This window comes from Microtus ochrogaster, linkage group LG3, assembly GCF_000317375.1.
Source record: "Microtus ochrogaster isolate Prairie Vole_2 linkage group LG3, MicOch1.0, whole genome shotgun sequence".
Classification (NCBI taxonomy): Eukaryota; Metazoa; Chordata; class Mammalia; order Rodentia; family Cricetidae; genus Microtus; species Microtus ochrogaster.
In genome coordinates this window covers 42254383-42260538 of record NC_022029.1, presented here as the reverse complement: position 1 = coordinate 42260538, position 6156 = coordinate 42254383, and positions in this window count along the sequence as shown.

Genomic DNA, 6156 nt, shown 5'->3' with positions numbered 1-6156 from the left:
AAGCATAAAACAAAAAGTCATCTTTAACTGACTTGTGCACACTGCACATTCCATGCTTGTGTTAATCAGATATATATGTTACCTTTAAATGTTTGTGTGTTTTCAGAGTAAGGGGATGAGATAGCAATGAAAATGGATAGTCCAGGTAATCCAGCCTTTCAGAATGCCTCTATTACAGTTTCCTCAGAGTTATGCATTCAGAACAGCTTCAAGGCTGCTGACTGAGACAGTTGAGCCTCACAGGCTACCCCAGCCAGGACTTCAAATAAGCCTTGCATTTTTTCATTGCACAGAGACTGGGCAACAAATAATACAGCTAACTCTTCCAGGACTTGACCATTATCCCAATTTTCCCAGGGTCTCCTAAAGATGCCATTGTTCCCAGACAACAGGAAGCAGTCTAGAGAATACGACACCCACATTCCCAAGAGATGGGGTTGGTGGATTTTGGTCATTTGATAGGTTATCAATGTAATTTTTGGGGGGCATTGGCTATAAGTTGTTATTGGTCATGGTCAGGAAAAAGGCTAAACAAAGTAGTGAGATTCAAGGATTTCTTTCTGAAGGAAAAAAAGGAGGGATATAGTATAAAAATGATGAGCTAAAGGGCTGAATTGTTGAATTTAAGCAACCACTATTCTCAAATATTTTACATTGGATAGATTTTTGTATATTGATACAAATTTAAGGTTATTTTTATACTGTACATATGTTTCTTTTTTCTTTTTTGGATTTTTTCGAGACAGGATTTCTCCGTAGCTTTTTGGTTCCTGTCCTGGAACTAGCTCTTATAGACCAGGCTGGCCTCGAACTCACAGAGATCCGCCTGCCTTTGCCTTCTGAGTGCTGGGATTAAAGGTGTGCGCCACCACCATCCGGCTCCTGTACATGTGTTTCTATTCTTATTTAAGGTATTGTACCTATGTAGCCCATTTAACAATGTAATCTAAATTCTAGTCCTTTAAAGTTGTTATTACAAACTATTTAGGATAATAAAGAAATGCACATTAATAGTAACCTATAAGAATCAAACTTGTAGTCTTATTAGGTATGTTTTCAAGGTAAAACAGATATATTTTTAGATAGATGGGTCTTCAAATACTTCAAAGACCTACAGGCTATGGCATTTAAAATGTTTTCTTAACAAGACTTTTCATGACAATGAGACATGTATTCTCATGGCAGTACCAATTTACTTCATAGAAGATGATGGACATTGAAGAAACTCCAAAGGAGTTTGCTTTCAATATGGCAAAACTAGCCATTAGGGCAAGGGGCTGCCCTTGCTTCTACTGCTGACAATATGTTGTCCAAACTAGACAATCAGGACACAAAGAAACCTGACTGTCTAACTTTGCCAAAAAAAAGGTAGGACAGTCCTTCAAAACTCCTGCTTTAGAAAAAAGTCTGGCTGGGCAATGGTGGCACACACCTTTAATCCCAGCACTCGGAGGCAGAGGCATGTGGATCTCTGTGAGTTCAAGGCCAGCCTGGTCTATAGAGCTAGTTCCAGGACAGGCTCCAAAGCCACAGAGAAACCCTGTCTCGAAAAAATAAAAAAATAAAAAAATATAGAAAAGTCTGTCAGATGTCATAGGCCTGTAGGCCAAAGACAAATGCCCCAACATACAGAGGAACTTATGTGACTGTCTAAGCAACCAGCTGTCTCTGTCATTTCTATAGCTTTGGAAGTGGCTTGTACTGCACTTCCTGTTTATTCAAGTAATATTTTATCCTTCTTGGGTCTTTGATGGAGTTGAAGACTAGATAGTCATAGTTATAGTTTTCCTTAATTCTGATGTAAGATAAATTAGGTACACAAAATTAAATTCACCAAAATAAGATAAATAATAAGGTATTTTTCTCCAAAATTGTGAAATACAAATAAAATAAACATTGTGACTGTAATTCTTATCTGATTGATGATTTTACTTATTATATATAGCTTTACTGTGTTAAAGTTAAACCCTTTCCTTTTTATTTAAACAAAAAGGGAAAATGTTGTGGAATAATCTTTTTGTACAATGTGAAGATGTGTCATTGTGATTGGGTTATAAAAAGCTGAATGATCAATAGCTAGGCAGGATTTTTAGGCACAAAGGGTGCTGGGAAGAAGGGTGGAGTCAGCAGCCAGACAAAGAAGGGAACAAGACATGATTCCAGGAGTCATATGGCAACATGTAGATGAATAGAAACGAATTAACTTAAGTTATAAGAACTAGTGGGACAAGCCTAAGCTATTGGCCAAGCTTTAATAATTAATAATAAATCACCATGTCATGATTTGGAAGCTGGCAGGAAGGACAAAAAAATCTGACCATAATGTAGTGAGACCTTGTTTCAAAACAAAAACAAAAAAATACCTATTTTTCAATCCAATATATTTTGCTTCTTGGCCCTCTGTGTTGAGTCACTATCTTTACTAATGTAACGATATTTTTGGTCTTTAGACTATTTCTGCTGTGTAACAAACCTAGTGACTTCAATGATAGTGGTCATTGTTTTATTACCACATTGTACCATGGACCAGATTATCCAGGACCACTTGCTCATCTTTGCTCCATGCATGTTAGTTGGAGCTGGTGGTTACACACAGGTTCAGGTAAGAATTGCCTAAAACTTTACTCTTGTCTCCTGATTGATGTTGGTGGTCAGTGTATACCTCACTCAGCTGGAGATCTTTGCCACAACACCACTGTGAAGATTAGTGTTAACTGTCAACCTGATAGACTCTAGAATCGCTCCTGAACATGCCTCTGGGGTATTATCTTGATTGTGTTCATTGGTATGGGGAGATCCACTGTGGGCAGCACCATTCCCTGGATGGGACTGCAGACTGGAGGTGGAGAAAGAGAGCTGAACAGCAGCAAACACTCAGTGCTCTCTGTTTCAAGTCCTGCTGCTTTGATTTCTCAGTCATGATGGAGACTGCCACCCAGATTTGTCAGTCTGGTGATAAAATAAGCCCTTTCTCCCTTAGCTCCTTTGTTAGAGCATTTTATCACAGCAAAGGGAACAGGAACCAAGACACCTACCAGTAGCATGTCGGAGTGGCAGCCTGACTTCCTAACTGCAGGGACGGGTCTCTCAGTGTGGTTTGCCCAAGAAAACAAGGCAAAAGTGCTTAGATTTTATGATCTCAGCTCACAAGTAATACAGAGTCAGGTTTGTGGCAAGGACACAAAGATCTTCCTGGGTGTATAGGAAAAAGACAGGCCCACCACACAGGAAGGGGTATATAAAGTTAACGTGCTAACAAAGTGAATATGCTAATGAGGTAGGTTAGATCATGTGAAGTATGGTGGATCTGCCCCTCTTTATACCTGTGAGGTGGGTAGACCAGTTGTCCCTCTTTGGAAAAGACAATTTAGCATACCTCAAAATTGAAAATGAGTTCGACACAGCAGTATGATATAAGAATTAAGGTTGATTGACAGAGATATAAAGAGGTCTACTTAAAATGGTTAAATTTTTATACATACATAGATAATATATGTATATCAAAGTATTAAGTCATAGCCAAGAAATTCTTTTTTTTTTTTTTTGGTTTTTTTTTTGGTTTTTTCGAGACAGGGTTTCTCTGTGGCTTTGGAGCCTGTCCTGGAACTAGCTCTGTAGACCAGGCTGGTCTCGAACTCACAGAGATAGCCAAGAAATTCTTAATTTCTCATGTGTCTGGTCTTTTCTTTCTAAAGTTATCTCTGTCTTTCTCCTATTATCCTGTCTTTACTTTCTTTAATGCTGCCAATTCATACAGCAGGTTACAAACCTTGCATACCTGGAGTGCCACCAAGAGACACTGAAGGTTTGCCTTTATAGAAAATGTTTCTTATGAAAAAGAAAGAAATGACTGGTTCTCAGCCCCTGTGCCCTCTTTCTGAGTGATGGGACAGAAGCTTAAGTGCTAGCTAGCCACTGACTAGGTACCTTCCATCTGCAATGACCATCCTGCAGGTTTGTTGTTTCTAGTCCAAAAGCAGGTGAGTCTACAGTTTTTACAACTCTTTCTGTGATCTGCTGGGTCTGTGGTGCTTAAAGAAAACACTGCCACATAGCTCTGCCTTATTTGGATGATGGCCACAAGGACAGACATGTGATCCAGCAACCAGTACACTGGAAAGGTGAGGTGGGTTCTTCAGCCCTGTCAAGGTCCTGATTTCTGTGGATCAGGTCACCAGCATTAAGGCCTCCTTGGGCTGCATAGAAATCCGAGAGAGGCTTCTGCTATATGTAAGCTGCTTCTTTCTGTGGCTATTTATTCTTATTTTGTGTGGACTACTTCAGTTACCCTTTACTGGGGTAACAGAGTGCTCTGAAATTTTAGTGACTTCAGACCACAGTCAACCTTAATTAACCCCTGATTACATAAGCCAGGAGTGTGGGCTCTCGCATGTGCTTGCTTGTGCGGCTACAATCAGCAGGTGGATCTCATGGAGTCTAGCTGGGCTGTAGCTCCTTGGTAGGTGCTAGCTGCTGGCTGTACCACGTGCTTCAGCACGCTTGCCTGAGCTTGTTCATGTGATGGTGGAAGCCTTCCCAGGAGCAAGAGAGGACAGGCCCCAATCTGAAAATACTTTCTAAGCTGCTCTGGCTTAGTGCACACCGCGGCTCCACAGCCCTGATGCATTCCACAGGCCGGAAGGACACAGGGTTTATGGGGGCCACTTTTTGCTGCTGTCTGCTACATATGTCACAAGTATGCCAAGTAGGGGCTTGGTTCACATTTGTCTAACAGCTTAATTGCATAGTTGATAATAAAGTCCAGCTGGGAAGCTGTTCTCATTACCTCCTGAATGAGTTGAAAGTGTTTCTGTGGGAGGGGGTGGATGAGGAAGGAGTCTTGCACAGCCCCAGTCTGGCCTTGAACTTTCGAGCTTGCTTAAGCTTCCCGAGGAGCTGAGGTTGTAGGTGTGGGCCTCAGCATTCCACATCTAAATCAACTGAATAAGTGTTGGGCATAATAAAATTCCAATTATTTTTAAATTACTTTTTAGGTCTGGATATGAGACTAAGGTATTTGCCAGTCATCATGGTTGGGATGTGGCTTTTCTCCCAGGGTTCCTGTGGTGATGTTGGCAAGTAGTGTGGCGCCTTTAAGAGGTGAAGTCACAGGGAGGTCCACAGGTCATGGGGAAACACCCTTGGAAGGAATTAGGGTAGTTCTCACCGGATCCCGGAGTTATTTCTCAAAAGGCAGCCATAAAATTGGGTGTGAAGGCGCATACTTGAGATTCAAAAGTAGAGGCAGAAGAATCCAGAGTTCAAGCTCAACTACACCGTGAGCTTGAGGCCAGTCAGGGACACTGACAGCTTATTCACAACTGGGCAAAACTCTGCTAGCAAAGGAGCCTGGCCCCTCCCAGCCTCTCTGGCTTTCCCCTCTAGATCCCCATCTCTTCCTCTAATTCCTGTTCCTACCACAGTGTCACCACCTTCTAGGAGATCCTCACAGAGCCACGCTGGCTCTGCTGTCATCTGTGACCCCAGAAGGGGGGACTGCACACATCTCTTTATAAAGTTACCCAGACCGGGCGTTCTTTTGTTGATACAATAATGAAAACTGTGTGTTTATTGTGTAACTGTGAGAGCCAAAGTTACATTTTAAGTTTGAATTATTATGCCTTAGAGAGCCAGGAAACAAAAAAATGCCTCTGATCTGCAAGGCCCTTGCCCAAGGACAGGTAGTTCCTGAAATGCTGGAGGCTATTGTTTATGGGAGATAACAAGCGACGTGTTTTTATTCCCCTAAACAAGTTTGATCCACCCATCTGCACCAAAAGTGCTTGATCACTTGTGGGGAGCAGGTTCACTGGCAGGAAATACATCAGGACGCATGCGTGCCCCTGATTTGGAGGTAGGCTGGAGGTTTGGCAGGACGCATGCGTGCCCCTGATTGGACCAGATGGGAAATCTTTAAGCAGCTGCAAACCTTGACTCAGAGTCAACTTCTGGAAACCCGGAGATGGACCTGGCCACAGTCCATCTACCTGGCCAGTATTTAACCAAAGCTTCCTTCAAATTTGGCTTTAAACTGCAGTAGTGGTCTTTTTCTGGATTGATGGGATTAACATAACAATGAAAACTGATATTTAAAAAGTATCATTAGTCACAGGGAGAAGTGATGAAAGCCTTTAATCCCAGCACTTGGGAGGCAGA